The sequence below is a fragment of the Leptodactylus fuscus genome, chromosome 5 (genome assembly GCF_031893055.1).
Source record: "Leptodactylus fuscus isolate aLepFus1 chromosome 5, aLepFus1.hap2, whole genome shotgun sequence".
Lineage (NCBI taxonomy): Eukaryota > Metazoa > Chordata > Amphibia > Anura > Leptodactylidae > Leptodactylus > Leptodactylus fuscus.
In genome coordinates this window covers 8,372,378-8,390,728 of record NC_134269.1, presented here as the reverse complement: position 1 = coordinate 8,390,728, position 18,351 = coordinate 8,372,378, and the positions used below count along the sequence as shown (strand labels likewise).

The 18,351-nt window shown below is 42.5% G+C and overlaps 1 pseudogene; it reads right to left on the bottom strand.

Moving 5' to 3' along the window:
* Positions 1-16,617, bottom strand: part of LOC142204380 (NACHT, LRR and PYD domains-containing protein 12-like) — a 997,553-nt pseudogene extending 980,936 nt beyond the window's left edge.
* Positions 16,618-18,351: the final 1,734 nt, after the last annotated feature.

Below are 18,351 nucleotides of genomic sequence, written 5' to 3'. Positions count from 1 at the left end.
GATGATATTTCTGATACCCTCCATTACAAGGCTTAGAGGGGAGTCATGTTATGATTAGAAGAGACATCACATATAAGGAGCAGTCGGCAGATTATCTCATAGACATAACAATGGTGCAGAGGAGCATAAAATAGAATATAATCCCTGTATAACTTGTCCCCACATGTCTCCTCCTGTACACATCTCTTATACTCACCGTAATTCCTCTATCCTGCAGGCTGGACTGGACAGAGCGGCCATCAAGTCACTGAAGTGAGGACCAGACAGAAAGTTATAGGACAGGTCAAGAATCTTCAGGGACTGGTTATTCCTTATTACAGATGCCAGATGGATGCAGGACGTGTCTGGTAGACGATTCCAAGCCAAACTGTAAGAATAAGAAGATGAGATGTGAGTGATGTGTACACAGAGCATTAGTATAACATCTGGAGATTGGGAATGTGGAGAGAAAATGTCCCCGGGTGTTACTACAGTCCAGAAATGTCACCACTAGAGAAATCCTGATTCGACCCATATACTATATTCCAGATGATACGTGTGAGAGGCAGGCAAATAGATCACACTTGCCCATGTTTGACAACCTGAATATACTGAATGAGAACCATTGTATATAGTTGAACAATGTATGCTGATTACATTATATTGTATGGACTAATGCCCGCTGTATTGCCCTTTGGCTACAAGATACCACTGTTCCCCATTCCCCTACTGTTCCTCCACAGACTTGTGGATAATGACGTTTTTCTCAGGAAGCTCTGAGGTGGCCATGTTACTTGGTTAATCTCCTAGCATCTGTGAAAGGCAGATCTGTCACCATCAGCTCTGGAGAACATTCTGGTGGAACCAAGAACTACTCTGGGTGAATAGAGGCGACTTCTTCTACATTCCTCTTCTTAGATGGGAGAAGAGTCCCCACATGTCTCCTCCTGTACACATCTCTTATACTCACCGTAATACCTCTATCCTGCAGGCTAGACTGGACAGAGCGGCCATCAAGTCACTGAAGTGAGAACCAGACAGATGGTTATAGGACAGGTCAAGTATCTTCAGGGACTGGTTATTCCTTATTACAGAGGCCAAATGGATGCAGGAAGTGTCTGATAGATTATTATCAGCCAAACTGTAACAATAAGAAGATGTGATGTGAGTGATGTGTACACAGAGCATTAGAATAACATCTGGAGATTGGGAATGTGGAGAGAAAATGTCCCCAAATGTGAGTTCAAAAAACCTATGCAATGTGTCCACTGACACTAGTATTCCCAATCTAGAAATACAGAATACATGAATAAAATATTCACTTCATTGAATATCATAAACCAATAAGCAATGTATTCTATGCTATGTTTTATAGATAGGTTCCAAGGAGTCCTAAGAGTATTCTAGACTATGTTTTATAGATAGGTTCCTAGGAGCCGTAAGAGTGTTCTACACTATGTTTTATAGATAGGTTCCTAGGAGCTGTAAGAGTGTTCTACACTATGTTTTATAGATAGGTTCCTAGGAGCCCTAAGAGTATTCTACACTATGTTTTATAGATAGGTTCCTAGGAGCCCTAAGAGTGTTCTACACTATGTTTTATAGATAGGTTCCTAGGAGCCCTAAGAGTATTCTACACTATGTTTTATAGATAGGTTCCTAAGAGTCCTAAGAGTGTTCTACACTATGTTTTATAGATAGGTTCCTAGGAGCCCTAAGAGTGTTCTACACTATGTTTTATAGATAGGTTCCTAGGAGTCCTAAGAGTGTTCTACACTATGTTTTATAGATAGGTTCCTAGGAGCCCTAAGAGTATTCTACACTATGTTTTATAGATAGGTCCCTAGGAGCCCTAAGAGTATTCTACACTATGTTTTATAGATAGGTTCCTAGGAGTCCTAAGAGTATTCTACACTATGTTTTATAGATAGGTTCCTAGGAGCCCTAAGAGTATTCTACACTATGTTTTATAGATAGGTTCCTAGGAGCCCCGACAGTGTTCTACACTATGTTTTATAGATAACTTCCTAGGAGTCTTAAGATTATTCTACACTATGTTTTATAGATGGGTTCCTAGGAGTCTTAAGAGTGTTCTACTGCCAGAAAATCAAAAATTGTCTGAAAGTGACGGTTTATCTGTCCCGTCTGTATAAGCAGCACAGATCTCCCTCACTCCTAGTATCCCATTCCCATCCCATCTCAGTTGATTTCCAGCACTAGTCTTCCTTGTGTCATTACTTGATTCTCTAAGTTCTCCTTCTGCTCTTTTGCTTTAAACCCTATCTTCTGAGTTGTCCTATAGCCTATGATGCAGTGAGAGGGATCATAGACGTATCGGCATATTCACCATTACAGCAACTAAATGTAGATCACAATTACAGCACCTTATATACCCCATATGACATCAGCATTGTGAGGTCCATCTATCATTGTCTATTGGTTGAGCGGCTGTATAGTGGTGCTACAAAGTCAATGACAGTGTCTTAGTCATACACACTTGTCTCCTTTGTGTTTTGTGGACAAACCCGTGGCAGCAGCCATTTTCTTGTATTGCAGCCATTTTTTTTTTCAAGAAAAAATAATTATAAGTTTAGTACCTCAGATCCTGTAGATTGCATAATGCTGGGGCAAATCTCTCCAATCCTCCAGTATCTAAGGAACATCTAGATAGATTGAGTTCTTTTATGTTTGTGCAGAATTCTAGAATATATGCCAACACTGTGCAGTCCAGAGATGACATGTGAATACCAGAAAAGTCAAAACTTCTGAATGACTGGAATGATTCCTGTACTAGAGCCGTATTACGAGTTTCAAACCGATAGAAGAAGGTCCTGAGAAGTTGTTGCTTTTGTCGCTGTTCTACAATGAAGTTCTTCAGCCAAGTGATAACATCTCTGGATCTGCCTGTGCACCCAAATACTCAGACAGTATTGACCTGGTGGAGCTGTCTGATAGACCACACAGGAAACGGAGGAACATCTCACCCCGTCCATCAGGATAGGATTTGGCTTCTATTAGTGATTTCTGTAACTTCTCAGGAGAATAATCAGTAAAATGGACCAAGGCAGAGAAGAATTCCTGGAGAGTGAGATGTAAGAAGGAATAGGTCACAGGTTCCCCTGATTCTATCAGAAAACTTGATAAGAGTTTAGAGTCACTGTCTACTTGGAAAGACTCCAGATCTCGATGATCAAAAATAACCTTGTGATTCATGACTCCATGTTCTGCCATCCATCCGATGGACTGCAGGATCTTCTGAGCCTCACTTTTCTCCAGACTGTGATCGGACAGAATGTTGGCAACAAATAAGGCAAATACCTCACTACTTGTAGGCTGGAAGCTCCTGGATAATACAGTACAGATGATCCAGCAGTAGGACGGGAGGTAACACAACATGTACAAGGTCTCATTCTGCCTCACATAAGTAAAAGCCTTTTCTGCCAGTTCAGGGTTGGAGAAGAAATTATTGAAGTAAATCTTTCGTTCTTCTGGAAGAAACCCAGTGATTTCTACTTTTCTCTGGAAAACACTACAATCAATTGATGTCAGTCTGGTTGGGCGACTGGTCACTAGGACAGAACAACCATTAAGAAGAGACTTTCTCAACAAACTAACCACAATCTGACCACAATGTTCAGGCTGTTTAGGATGAGAGCACAAGTGATCTGATGTGAAATCCATTGTATGATCGCTTTCATCTAATCCATCAAATATAAAGAGAAGTTTATCTGGATCTTGTAAGATGTTCTCCAGCTGCTCCTCCAGATATGGGTACTGATGGAGGATCATGGTCTCCAGACTAACCTCATCCAGTCTGTTGAGCTCCCGGAATTTAAAGAAAAAGACAAGCGTAAATCTTTTATAGAGATCGCCCTTCGCCCAGTCATAGACAAACTTATGCATCAGTGTGGTCTTCCCTACACCGGGCACTCCGACCACCATTACCATACGGGGTACAAGTTTAGATTTACAGCAATAGTGGAAAAGCTTGTTGAGGGAAATGTGCTGACATTCTTTTTGTTTCTCCTTTATATATTCCTCATGTTTTACCCCGGTCTCTATGAGCTCATTCTCAGAGTGTCCCCTAAAGTGACAATGACGGGGTTCACATAACGTTTAGAGAAGGGGAGACTTTCCTCTTCCTGGTCACGTCCTGGAGGTTTATTCTCTGTAAGTTTCTCTCTTTTCTTATGTAAATGATTCTTGTGAAATTTCTGGATATCTAAAAAGATATAAAGGAAATACGATATATGTTCAGATGTTCGATTTTAAAAAAAATTAATGAAGAAAAAGAGGAGATGTAGCAATAAGATGGAAGTATGCAAGAGACAGTACTTATGGCATAATACATTTTGTACAACTGCTAAATATTAACACCTTTCAATACAAAGCCTGAAGGATGGTGTAAATTGACATTAGAAATGGGAAAACCCCCTCAAGATTTGCATTCTATTAAGACTTGGCAGCTCAGGTCCCAGGTTAAGTATGAACCACCGTTTGAAGTGGCTTAAAACATAGTATAGTATACTCTTAGGGCTCCTAGGAACCTATCTATAAAACATAGCGTAGAATACTCTTAGGGCTCCTAGGAACCTATCTATAATACATAGTGTAGAATACTCTTAGGGCTCCTAGGAACCTATCTATAAAACATAGCGTAGAATACTCTTAGGGCTCCTAGGAACCTATCTATAAAACATAGCGTAGAATACTCTTAGGGCTCCTAGGAACCTATCTATAAAACATAGTGTAGAATACTCTTAGGACTCCTAGGAACCTATCTATAAAACATAGTGTAGAATACTCTTAGGGCTCCTAGGAGCCTATCTATAAAACATAGTGTAGAATACTCTTAGGACTCCTAGGAACCTATCTATAAAACATAGTGTAGAATACTCTTAGGGCTCCTAGGAACCTATCTATAATGCATAGTGTAGAATACTCTTAGGACTCCTAGGAACCTATCTATAAAACATAGTGTAGAATACTGTCAGTGCTCCTAGGAACCTATCTACAAAACATAGTGTAGAGTACTCTTAGGGCTCCTAGGAACCTATCTATAAAACATAGTGTAGAGTACTCTTAGGACTCCTAGGAACCTATCTATAATACATAGTGTAGAATACTCTTAGGGCTCCTAGGAACCTATCTATAAAACATAGCGTAGAATACTCTTAGGGCTCCTAGGAACCTATCTATAAAACATAGCGTAGAATACTCTTAGGGCTCCTAGGAACCTATCTATAAAACATAGTGTAGAATACTCTTAGGACTCCTAGGAACCTATCTATAAAACATAGTGTAGAATACTCTTAGGACTCCTAGGAACCTATCTATAAAACATAGTGTAGAATACTCTTAGGGCTCCTAGGAACCTATCTATAATGCATAGTGTAGAATACTCTTAGGACTCCTAGGAACCTATCTATAAAACATAGTGTAGAATACTGTCAGTGCTCCTAGGAACCTATCTACAAAACATAGTGTAGAGTACTCTTAGGGCTCCTAGGAACCTATCTATAAAACATAGTGTAGAATACTCTTAGGGCTCCTAGGAACCTATCTATAAAACATAGCGTAGAATACTCTTAGGGCTCCTAGGAACCTATCTATAAAACATAGCGTAGAATACTCTTAGGGCTCCTAGGAACCTATCTATAAAACATAGTGTAGAATACTCTTAGGACTCCTAGGAACCTATCTATAAAACATAGTGTAGAATACTCTTAGGGCTCCTAGGAGCCTATCTATAAAACATAGTGTAGAACACTCTTAGGACTCCTAGGAACCTATCTATAAAACATAGTGTAGAATACTGTCAGTGCTCCTAGGAACCTATCTACAAAACATAGTGTAGAGTACTCTTAGGGCTCCTAGGAACCTATCTATAAAACATAGTGTAGAATACTCTTAGGGCTCCTAGGAACCTATCTATAAAACATAGTGTAGAATACTCTTAGGGCTCCTAGGAACCTATCTATAAAACATAGCGTAGAATACTCTTAGGGCTCCTAGGAACCTATCTATAAAACATAGCGTAGAATACTCTTAGGACTCCTAGGAACCTATCTATAAAACATAGTGTAGAATACTCTTAGGACTCCTAGGAACCTATCTATAAAACATAGTGTAGAACACTCTTAGGACTCCTAGGAACCTATCTATAAAACATAGTGTAGAATACTGTCAGTGCTCCTAGGAACCTATCTACAAAACATAGTGTAGAGTACTCTTAGGGCTCCTAGGAACCTATCTATAAAACATAGTGTAGAATACTCTTAGGACTCCTAGGAACCTATCTATAAAACATAGTGTAGAATACTCTTAGGGCTCCTAGGAACCTATCTATAAAACATAGCGTAGAATACTCTTAGGACTCCTAGGAACCTATCTATAAAACATAGTGTAGAATACACTTAGGGCTCCTAGGAGCCTATCTATAAAACATAGCGTAGAATACTCTTAGAGCTCCTAGGAACCTATCTATAAAACATAGTGTAGAACACTCTTAGAGCTCCTAGGAACCTATCTATAAAACATAGTGTAGAATACTCTTAGGACTCCTAGGAACCTATCTATAAAACATAGTGTAGAATACACTTAGGGCTCCTAGGAGCCTATCTATAAAACATAGTGTAGAATACTCTTAGGACTCCTAGGAACCTATCTATAAAACATAGTGTAGAATACTCTTAGGACTCCTAGGAACCTATCTATAAAACATAGTGTAGAATACTCTTAGGGCTCCTAGGAACCTATCTATAAAACATAGCGTAGAATACACTTAGGGCTCCTAGGAGCCTATCTATAAAACATAGCGTAGAATACTCTTAGGACTCCTAGGAACCTATCTATAAAACATAGTGTAGAATACTCTTAGGACTCCTAGGAACCTATCTATAAAACATAGTGTAGAATACACTTAGGGCTCCTAGGAACCTATCTATAAAACAGTGTAGAATACTCTTAGGACTCCTAGGAACCTATCTATAAAACATAGCGTAGAATACTCTTAGAGCTCCTAGGAACCTATCTATAAAACAGTGTAGAATACACTTAGGGCTCCTAGGAGCCTATCTATAAAACATAGCGTAGAATACTCTTAGAGCTCCTAGGAACCTATCTATAAAACAGTGTAGAATACACTTAGGGCTCCTAGGAACCTATCTATAAAACATAGTGTAGAATACTCTTAGAGCTCCTAGGAGCCTATCTATAAAACATAGCGTAGAATACTCTTAGGACTCTTAGGAATCTATCTATAAAACATAGTATAGAATACTCTTAGGCCGGGTTCACATGGAGTATTTTGGCTCGTAATGTGGTACGTAGACTCACAAAATCACGGCCGCAAAATAGCGCCGCGTATACGGTACCGGCTCCCATTGAAATCAATTTGAGCGTATACGGCCCGCAAAAGCTCCCGCGGCGTCTACTTATCACATTACGAGCCAAAATACTCCGTGTGAGCCCAGCCTTAGGAGTCCTAGGAACCTATTGTTTGTTTATCTCTTGTGTTTTTGGTTTTTATTTTGGGTGTTATCCTTGTAGGTAGTATACAAACTTTACAATAGTCCCCAGACCTCCGAACTGTGTTATTTTTGTACTTTATATATCTTTCTCCAGAGATATATAAAATACACGCCATCATCACACTTGCCCAGAGTTCACCTATTGGTCTGTTTTTAATTTTCTTAGGTTGTATTAACTTAACATTTTAGTATAATTAGTTTATATAATAGTCACTTACTTTTCAGCTTTTTGGGAAGTCGATGCCCACGTTCATCCAGTTTGATTTGCTCGACCAAAGAGTCACCTATTAAGAAATGACAGATATGAACAACTTTGTCTAGCAAACACATCCTCAGTGCATCTATGTGAAGAATCTTAGTGTGTCCTATGATAAAATCTTACCCTACAGCAGTGTAAGGTAGAAGTGACCTTTCTTATACAATATTACCTCTCTGACTGAGTTCCTCTAATACAGCGCGTAGCCTGCAGGAACCCTGATGCTTCTGTAAGGCATAAAGGCTCATCCACAATGCTATCATATAGTCTTTGCCTTTATGAGAAATATCATGTAGTAAAGTCCGGGCCAATGTTCTTCTGTCATTTTCTAGATTCAGGTATTTCTAGAACACAGAAAAGTCACAAACAAGTGTCATTATACAAAGAGAACTGATAACAAGGGGTTAACATGTCCAGATATTTCATGTCAATCTTCTGTATAATCTTCCATATAATCTGCACCAGTGTAGGCATAGGATGCTCACTAGAGATGAGCGAATAGCATTCAATCAAGTAGGTATTCGATCGAATATTAAGGTATTCAATATGTTCGATTCCGATCGAATACCACTGGTATACAGTATAAACCTGTCCCATAGGGGTGAGAAGAAACCTGTATACTGTCATCCGGTATATACGGTAGTAGATAAACGCCATATATCTGCTGGTGTAAGGCAGAACTCACAGAAAGGGCCAAAAACTAAAACTCTGCTGGTGCAGAAATCAAACTTGAACTCAAAAGAAAACATACACACGCAGGTTCTATTACGAAGTTAGAAGAGTCGCTCAGCAAGTGACAGATGTGCTTCTTTGTGTACACCTTGTCCCACCAAAAAGGCTAACGTGTGGGCGTACTGGAACACTCTCACCAAACTCACTAAAATCTCTACGGGTTCAAGCCTCCACTCACCCCAAGGGCCTAAAACTCTGCTGGTTTAAGGCTGAACTCACCAAAATGTCAGAGGCAGATGTGGAGGTGTCCTGGCTGGTGGTCTGGACTGCAGCGCCAGCACTGGAAACAGTGGAAGAGTCAATATCGGCAACGCTGGCCAACAATTGTCCTGCGTTTGCTCTCTGCCACTGAGCCCAGCTCACTTCAAGGGCCATAAAAGTAATCACACATACACACACACAATGAAAGGTAAGGGTGGGGGCTGTTCAGTGGCGTAACTAGGAATGGCGGGGCCCCGTGGCGAACTTTTGACATGGGCCCCCCCCATCCCAACTGACGCCGAAGACCTCGACCGACCCCCTCCTCCGCACTCTATTATGTCCCTTACTGGCCCCTGCACACAGTATTATGTCCCTTACTGGCCCCTGCACACAGTATTATGTCCCATAATGGCCCCTGCACACAGTATTATGTCCCTTACTGGCCCCTGCACACAGTATTATGTCCCTTACTGGTCCCTGCACACAGTATTATGTCCCATAGTGTCCCCTGCACACAGTATTAACCCCAATAGTGTCCCCTGCACACAGTATTAACCCCAATAGTGTCTCCTGCACACAGAATTAACCCCAATAGTGTCTCCTGCACACAGAATTAACCCCAATAGTGTCCCCTGCACACAGTATTAATCCCAATAGTGTCCCCTGCACACAGTATTAACCCCATTAGTGTCCCCTGCACACAGTATTAACCCCAATAGTGGCCCCTGCACACAGTATTATGTCCCTTACTGGCCCCTGCACACAGTATTATGCCCCATAGTGACCCCTGCACACAGTATTAACCCCAATAGTGTCCCCTGCACACAGTATTAACCCCAATAGTGTCCCCTGCACACAGAATTAACCCCAGTAGTGTCCCCTGCACACAGTATTAATCCCAATAGTGTCCCCTGCACACAGTATTAACCCCATTAGTGTCCCCTGCACACAGTATTAACCCCAATAGTGTCCCCTTCACATAGTATTAACCCCAATAGTGGCCCCTGCACACAGTATTAACCCCAATAGTGTCCCCTGCACATAGTATTAACCCCAATAGTGGCCCCTGCACACAGTATTATGTCCCACTGTGGACATCCATAAACAATTATTATACTCTGGGGTCTTTTCAGACCCCAGAGTATAATAATAGGAGACCCGGGGAATAAAAACATTACAAAAAAAAAACACTGTTGCTTCTTACCTGTTCCCCGGCTCCTGTGCTGTGCTGTCCTCCTGTGCTGACCACCGCTCGCGTCCTTCGTTAATGACGTCGGACGTCACATGACCCGGGAAGCATGCCGGGTTCATGTGACGTCAGACAACAGTAGGACGGAGGCCTGGCAGGATCGCGGAGAGGTAAGTAACAGTTTTTTATGTTTATTACCTCTCCCGATCCGCTGGTCATTATACTCGGGGGTCTGCAAAGACCCCCGAGTATAATGATAGCCCCTGTGGGGCCCGCGGTGTCACTTGCCGATCCCGACCCAGCCAGGATCGGCAAGTGAATAGGGCCCGTGACAGCCTATTAATAAAACCGCAGCGGTAGCGGCTGTCACCGGGCCCTGTGGCAGCCGCCTCCGCTGCCTCTACGGTAGTTACGCCCCTGGGGCTGTTGGATTTCTCCATTGCTTTGAAAAAAATCTTGGACAATGACTTGAAGATGTGCCAAAAATCTGGTTCGAAGTAAGCAATTGCATCTGTGGTTGTCATGGGCAATGTGATTTAAAGGGGTGCGTGGTAATGTTTCTTTAGCTTAAAATTTGTGTTTCTATCCATACTAATGTAGAGGAAAGAAGGTTTCTAAGTATTTACATTTTCATAGAGGTTCTATTGAGTTTGGAAAGTGTCCAGTTGAAAGGCTGTGATAGGATTTCACATAAGTCTGCCATTCATGGGCACTCATGGTTGAGAAACTGAGGGAGCTGATTTTGATAAACCCTTGGGTTTTGGAGATGGAACTCCATCAAAGGTCTCTGCTGCTCACGCACCCTGCTCAACGTATGGTATGCTGAGTTCCAGAGTGTGGTGACATCGCACAACAGCCGGTGTTCTGGCAGATGTAGGCATAGCTGGAGGGTTTTAAGGCTAGCGGCGGCTACTGTAGATTTACGAAAGTGAGTGCACAAGCGCCGCACTTTCACTAGTAGCTCAGGCACATTGGGGTAGGTTTTTAAAAACCTTTGCACCACCAAGTTGAAAACTTGGGCCAGGCATGGAAAGTGTTTTGAGTCTGGCAAGCTCCAGAGCTGCTACCAGGTTCCGCCCATTATCACACATGACCATGCCTGGGCCCAGGTGCATCGGCGAAAACCACATTGCTGTCTCCTCTAGGATGGCATCCCTCACCTCGGGGGCAGTGTGTTTTCTGTCGCACAAACTGATGAGCTTCAGCACGACCTGCTGACTTCTCCCCACGTCATTGCTGCAGCATTTCCAGCTCACAGCTGGGGTCGATGTTACAGCGGAGGAGGAGGCTTTGTGAGAACCCCTGTCAGGAATCTTGGGCAGGGAGAGAAGACAGGCCACACCAGTTTGTGACCCGGTCCAAGCCTCCACTACATTCACCCAGCCTGTCATTACAGAGATGCAGCATCCCTGACCGAATGCGCTTGTCCAGGCATCGGTGGTCAAGTGGACCTTAGAGCAAAGCATGGAACACAGGCCTGACTCATGTTATAGGACACAGTGGAAGAGTCATTGGCTGCAATGCCGGATGACAATTGTCCTGCATTTGCTCTCTCCCACTGAGCCCAGTGCTTGCCTTCCAAATGACGGTGCATGGCTGAGGTGGTAAGTTTGCTTTTCTCAGAGCCCCTATTCAGTTTTGAGTTGCACAGTGTGCAAACCGCACTCAGTTTGTCCTTCGCGAATACGTTGAAAAATATACACACCATCGAGGGATGTGGCCTTGATGGGTGAGTTTTGGGTGAGTGGCTAGTACAGGGAAAATCTTGGGCGTTGCTGGCTCTGGCCTGGCTTCGGTGAAGCAGCTGTCCTGTGCCTCTGGACATGCCTCTGCCTCTAGCCACCTTTTTTGGTGTTTCACTTGCCTCCACATCTACACTGCTCTTTCCCCGCTAGATATGACCCCTGTCCAGGTCGGGTCGGAGTCCTCATCATCCACCACCTCCTCTTCCAATTGCTCACTCTACTCCTCCTCCTGCACACCGCACATAACCACAGCCTGTCCTGATGGCAACTGTGTCTCATCATCATCACTCAGGCAGAGAATTGCTGGTTGCGGGTCCACAAATACAAAATCGGCAGGAGATGGCGGATGCTCCAGTGTTTGGGCATCAGGACAGAGAAATTCGTCTGTTACCTCCTGGGATTTGGGAAGTGGTTGAACAGACTCGAAGAGTGGAAAAGGACCTGAAAACAGATCCTGGGAGGGGGCAAGGGTGGGATGACTCTACTGGGAAGATTGGGCATGTTGGGAAGAAGGAGCAGACTCTTGGGTAGGAACACGACTGGAGGTAGTGGCTGACTGGCTGGTGGAAAAGCCATTGGAAGCATTATCCGCTAGCCATTGTAACACCTGTTCCTGGTGCTCGGGCCTCATCAGCATTGTACCCTGCACCCTGCTTAACGTTGCCATCAAACCAGGGATTGTGATGAGCGCATGCTAATGTTCTTTAGCTTTAAATTTGCGTTTCTGTCCATATTAATGTAGAGTAAAGAAGGTTTCTAAGTATTTTTCAACTTTCCATAGAGGTTATATTGAGGATGGAAAGTGTCTAGTTGATAGGCTGTGATAGTGGGGTAATACTGGAACTTGGGCCTGTTAGATGCCCCCAGACATGCTTCCCCTGCTGTTCCAGTTGCATTCCAGAGGTGTTGACATCATTTCCTGGGGTGTCATTGTGGACTTAGTGACTCTCCTTAGTCGAATTTGGGTTTCTCCTGAAACGAGCATTTTTTCCCCCATAGACTATAATGGGATTCGATATTGGGTCGAATATTGAGGGTCTACTCAAAACGAATATCGAATCTTGAATATTTCACTACTCGCTCATCTCTAATGCTCACCAATGGGAAAAGGATCTTTGGTTACAAAATCCTTTCTGAATCCACAAGTAACAACCATTATTTCCCAGGATCTAATGACCCCACATACTGTATATGTGCAGAACCTTGACTGAATATGTTATCTAGACTGGATTATAAGCTTTGGAGTGATCTACAGTAAATACAAGCCTCTGCCTTCTACTAAATTGGATATTGGTACTCTGTGATATTTAGCACAATATACAGGTAACATTTTGGAGATAGTAGGATGGTGACCTGGACTAAACTGTCCCTATAACACATGGGGCACTTGTATACAGCACTGGAGGTTCACGTCTTCTCACCTTAACATCCAGGGTCTTTTGGTAACAAAGCTCTCTGAGAAGTGATCGAGGACTCTCGAGATTCTCCACAATGTAGAGCAGATCATCTTGGAAATATTTATGTATTGTCCTCAGTGTACCAACTTTGTACTGAGAAAGCTGAAAGGAAAACTGCTTGGTCTTGACGTAGAAGTCATCAACATCTCCAACATCTAGGAAATGAAGGAGACAAGAAACCTTCTCAGACAAGCAGAAAACTCGATATAGAATATTCCTGATATTGATTGTTTAGAAGGTTCCACTAATGGGAAACCCTGTCATTTAATAATAACATTTACATGAGACTTTTATTAGTTAAGTATTATAGCTAAGGATTACAATACTAAAAAATAACATCAAAATCACAGCAAAGAAAAGTGCAAGACGCAACAAAACCACCTCCAAGTGTCCCTTGTGCAGAGCCTGTAAGACGGTATACATACTGTACCTATAGCACTGTGAGTGACTCGCTGTACACACTGGGGCAGATTTACTAATAGAAACTAGACAGTCCTAAACTGCGCCAGATTTATTAAAGTGTCTAATGCTGTCTGATAAATCTGATGCGTTGCTAGAGCTGACACAAGACATTGGCTGTTTCCACTTGTACAGGACTGGCTTCTGTTATTCACTCGGGGAAACAGGAGAGTCTAGGTTTAGAGTTTACTACAAGTTTGTGAGCCCCAGTGCCGGAGAATGTGGATATGTTAGTCTAGGGAAAGCTGCGTTTCAATATGCAGAACAGGAATTATGGACAAGGGCAATACATGGCTTTCACGGCCCACTGAATCAACGATTTGAGCTGCAGAGGCCACAGTTCAGATATGCAACAAGACTAGGTCCTAGTTGCACCCCATTTGGGCAGGTACAGTACAATACCATGTAGGGACCAGCCACATCTTATAGATCCTACTCTCTGAATCATTTTCCACCCTCACATTTACCAGGGCAAGCCATTGCTTCCACTCCTCCTTCTTTCTTGTTTAATGGGTGTAAGGTGAGGTGCTGCCATGCAGTTTTACAGTTACTGAGTCTGGATCAAAGGAGCTACTCCACTGTATCTATTCTACACTATGTATTATAGATAGGTTCCTAGGAGTCCTAAGAGTATTCTACACTATGTTTTATGGATAGGTTCCTAGGAGCCCTAAGAGTATTCTACACTATGTTTTATAGATAGGTTCCTAGGAGCCCTAAGAGTATTCTACACTATGTTTTATAGATAGGTTCCTAGGAGCTCTGAGAGTATTCTACACTATGTGTTATAGATAGGTTCCTAGGAGCCCTAAGAGTATTCTACACTATGTTTTATAGATAGGCTCCTAAGAGCTCTGAGAGGATTCTACACTATGTTTTATAGATAGGTTCCTAGGAGCTATGAGAGGATTCTACACTATGATTTATAGATAGGTTCCTAGGAGCCCTAAGAGTATTCTACACTATGTTTTATAGATAGGTTCCTAGGAGCTCTAAGAGTATTCTACACTATGTTTTATACATAGGTTCCTAGGAGCCCTAAGAGTATTCTACACTATGTTTTATAGATAGGTTCCTCGGAGTCCTAAGAGTATTCTACACTATGTTTTATAGATAGGTTCCTAGGAGCTATGAGAGGATTCTACACTATGTATTATAGATAGGTTCCTAGGAGCCCTAAGAGTATTCTACACTATGTTTTATAAATAGGTTCCTAGGAGCTCTAAGAGTATTCTACACTATGTTTTATAGATAGGTTCCTAGGAGCCCTAAGAGTATTCTACACTATGTTTTATAGATAGGTTCCTCGGAGTCCTAAGAGTATTCTACACTATGTTTTATAGATAGGTTCCTAGGAGTCCTAAGAGTATTCTACACTATGTTTTATAGATAGGTTCCTAGGAGCTCTGAGAGTATTCTATACTATGTTTTATAGATAGGCTCCTAAGAGCTCTGAGAGGATTCTACACTATGTTTTATAGATAGGTTCCTAGGAGCTATGAGAGGATTCTACACTATGTTTTATAGATAGGTTCCTAGGAGCTATGAGAGGATTCTACACTATGATTTATAGATAGGTTCCTAGGAGCCCTAAGAGTATTCTACACTATGTTTTATAGATAGGTTCCTAGGAGCTCTAAGAGTATTCTACACTATGTTTTATAGATAGGTTCCTAGGAGCCCTAAGAGTATTGTACACTATGTTTTATAGATAGGTTCCTAGGAGCTTTGACAGTGGTCTACACTAGGGTTGAGCTGATCTTGAGATTTCAAAATCGATTTTAAAATCCGATTTTCGATCATTTTCCAGCCGATCTCAATCCTGATCTCGATTGTAAAATTTTCTCGATCGCCGATCGGAATCCAACCTTTTCCAATCCTCAACCCTAGTCAATGCTTCCCTATGAGAAGTGTCACTTTTAGGGTTGAGCCGAGAAGATATAACCTCCAATCCGATCTTTTCCAATCCTGATCGCTCAACCCTAGTCTACACTATATTTTGTAGAAAAAGCAGAGAAGATATATGTCCAGCAATCAATGGCCACCATTTGATATGGCTTAGCTTTTAATTAAGCATATCTAAAATTTAATAAGATTGACAAAAGTAGAAAAATACGCCACTTGTCGCTCATGCTTTTCGGAACAGTTGTTCCTTAGTCAGGGGGCCTCAGCCTTTATACCTTTTTTTTTTTTTTTTGGTTATGTCCCTATGCAGCACAATACTCCAGAATGTTTCCATCTCTGCTATTACTGAGATTACTGTGTATTTTTTTACCATAAATATTGGTCAAGTGGATTTTTTTACCTGAATGCGGAAAATCTATTAATTTGTCCTTAGAACAAAAGGAGGTGTATAGACCCAAAATAGCTTTTAGTAACACACTTGAAAGGCCGAACTTTAGAAGCAGGGGTGGTTTGGGCATTTCTGAGGCCCAAGTAATGTTGGGCTCACCATATCAAAGACAATTGGGTAAATCAGATGGAGATCACTATACTCTTATGGGAAACACTGCACAGTTACAGAGGGAGGTGTTGACATTCATTTGTAGGTGCTGGCAGATAAGACTCTACCACTACCACATTGGCAGGTGTTGGTGCCAGGGAGCACAGACATTGCAAATTCAAGTACCAGATGCAGTGATCATTGTGTTCAGAGGGAACCCCCTTGATCTCTAGAACCCCTTAAATTGATTGGGCTTTGTGATTGGAGGCAACGCTCCCTTTAGAAGGTTCTTATGGATGAATTCCCAGTGCAGCACATCAGGACATGGTCTATCAGGCACATAATTCAGGTGGCAACTTCTCTCGTCTATCTTCCCTGTATAAAGCAAACATAATTATCGCAGACTGGTATAATAATATTTACAGTCAGCTAGTTTGCTAAAATTGTGTTAAATGTTAGAAAATCCCTAAGTAAAAGTGAATTTGTCCTGTGACTTGTCTTACCTCCTTTTGAGTGGCCATTATGGATCATTTGAACTTTATTCAAGGAAAAGAGGAAATTTGTCTTACCCGTAGTTTTCAGTTCCCTCTGTGTTGAATGCCAGATAGGATGAGACATTTTGCTCCCTAGATTCCACCCTTGGACCAGTTCACCTAGAATGGTAAATTCAGAAAGTATCATATATCAGGATGTGATGTGGTTTTCCAGTACAAATGGATAACACCTGACATTCAATTCCACAGTAACACATTATAGTAAATTTACCTTGTCCTGAACTTTATTGTAAAGATAACGTCTTATTCTGAGGTTTACACCAACCCTCCCGATGTCTACAGATCCTCTGTGCAGCCATACCCCTGACTTCCTGCATGCATCGTATTCTATTTCTCAGGTCTGATATAGTCCGCGACCCCGTCCCTTTGTTTTCTAAATTGTACCTTTAAGATGTATTATAAATGTTGTGTCCTCTCTCAGGTCTACTTTGTCCTCTTCTTAAAAGATTCTGTAACGCTGTCTTGTTTATCTGGACTCTGCAAAATAGGGAAGGAAATGGCAAAGAAGAGGAAAGTGAAAGTGACTGAAGTCACAAGATACAGAACTGACTATGGAGAGGAGATTCCAGGCACAGTGCCTGCACAACATGTACTAGAAATCACTACTGAAGTCACAGAACTGACTATAGAGAAGACAGAGAGGAGACTCCGGGCACAGCGCCTGCACAACATGTACCAGATATCACCACTGAAGTCACAGAACTGACTATAGAGAAGAGAGAGAGGAGACTCCGGGCACAGCGCCTGTACAACATGTACCAGAGAGCACCAGTGAAGTCACAGAACTGACTATAGAGAAGAGAGAGGAGATTCCAGGCACAGCGCCTGCACAACATGTACCAGATATCACCAATGAAGTCACAGAACTGACTATAGAGAAGACAGAGAGGAGACTCCGGGCACAGCGCCTGCACAACATGTACCAGATATCACCACTGAAGTCACAGAACTGACTATAGAGAAGAGAGAGAGGAGACTCCGGGCACAGCGCCTGTACAACATGTACCAGAGAGCACCAGTGAAGTCACAGAACTGACTATAGAGAAGAGAGAGGAGATTCCAGGCACAGCGCCTGCACAACATGTACCAGATATCACCAATGAAGTCACAGAACTGACTATAGAGAAGACAGAGAGGAGACTCCGGGCACAGCGCCTGCACAACATGTACCAGATATCACCACTGAAGTCACAGAACTGACTATAGAGAAGAGAGAGAGGAGACTCCGGGCACAGCGCCTGTACAACATGTACCAGAGAGCACCAGTGAAGTCACAGAACTGACTATAGAGAAGAGAGAGGAGATTCCAGGCACAGCGCCTGCACAACATGTACCAGATATCACCAATGAAGTCACAGAACTGACTATAGAGAAGACAGAGAGGAGACTCCGGGCACAGCGCCTGCACAACATGTACCAGATATCACCACTGAAGTCACAGAACTGACTATAGAGAAGAGAGAGAGGAGACTCCGGGCACAGCGCCTGTACAACATGTACCAGAGAGCACCAGTGAAGTCACAGAACTGACTATAGAGAAGAGAGAGGAGATTCCAGGCACAGCGCCTGCACAACATGTACCAGATATCACCAATGAAGTCACAGAACTGACTATAGAGAAGACAGAGAGGAGACTCCGGGCACAGCGCCTGCACAACATGTACCAGATATCACCACTGAAGTCACAGAACTGACTATAGAGAAGAGAGAGAGGAGACTCCGGGCACAGCGCCTGCACAACATGTACCAGATATCACCACTGAAGTCACAGAACTGACTATAGAGAAGAGAGAGAGGAGACTCC